Here is a 1,088-nt window from a genome sequence, read left to right as displayed (position 1 = left end):
TCCACAAAAATTCACACAGAAATGAGTTCTTTAATTTGCATTAAAGGTGCTGACCCAAAAAATAAAATTTTGATAAAAATCCACAAACCTGCGGAAAAAAGCAAGTTTCTTCACTTTGATTATTTTGACGAGAGCCTGATTCCACCACGCTGCCTCATATATTATCATACACAGAAAAGAAGGGAGGAAAGAATTATAAGGACGATATGTTATGTTTGAGAGGAAAGCAAGAGGACGGATAAGGACGATGGATGTTTGATAAGAAAGAAGGAACAATTTAAACCACACCAGTGCACCCACCAACCACCCACAAGCCACCTTTGAGAAGAGCGACATGGAGAAGGAAGAGAAAAGAAAGCGCCTCCCCCCAAAAACAAAAAACAAACAAACACACACACACACAAAAACCAACAACATACGAAGCCCCCAAAAAGCCCCTGTTTCTGACCGCTACGTAAAAGAGTCATTCCATAGAAAAGGACACACGACATGGCGTCGGTGGTCTAGATCTAGTGGTCAGGCTGCTGGGCTCGCAAAATTAATAAGGTCGCTGGTTCAAACTCCGTATGGGGACCGACGTTGAGTCCTCGTGAAAGGCAATTGCGCGAATTTTCCTCTCTTCGACGAAGTGGAAATAACAGGCACCCGGCTACAGACAGCAAAAGACCTTGACACTTTGTGAGGATTTTGCTTGCACCGTATGCTTACCGGGAAGCCGAGAATGTTTCTGAGAGTTCTAGGGCAGGCTAATATAATACAAGTAGTTGTAAAACAGAGGATGAAAAAGTAAGTAAAGTAAGTAACGTTGTAAAGCGCACAGAGCTAACTGTAGAGTGAGGCCATGCATGCGCTATGCAGATCATCATCATCATCATCATCATCATCATCATCATCATCATCATCATCATCATCATCATCATCATCATCTTCATCATCATCATCATCCAGTGTCAGATCTGCGACAGACATCGGCGATCATGTTTTTCATTCATTCCTTTGCTCGGATGCTCTAAAAAAAAGCTACGTTTCCCTGATCGTTCCCTGTTACCCATTAGTTTAGGTTCCCTAAGTATGTTGTTCTGGGCCTA

The sequence above is a fragment of the Aplysia californica genome, unplaced genomic scaffold, assembly GCF_000002075.1.
Source record: "Aplysia californica isolate F4 #8 unplaced genomic scaffold, AplCal3.0 scaffold01571, whole genome shotgun sequence".
Taxonomy (NCBI): Eukaryota; Metazoa; Mollusca; class Gastropoda; order Aplysiida; family Aplysiidae; genus Aplysia; species Aplysia californica.
This window is presented reverse-complemented; position numbering follows the sequence as displayed.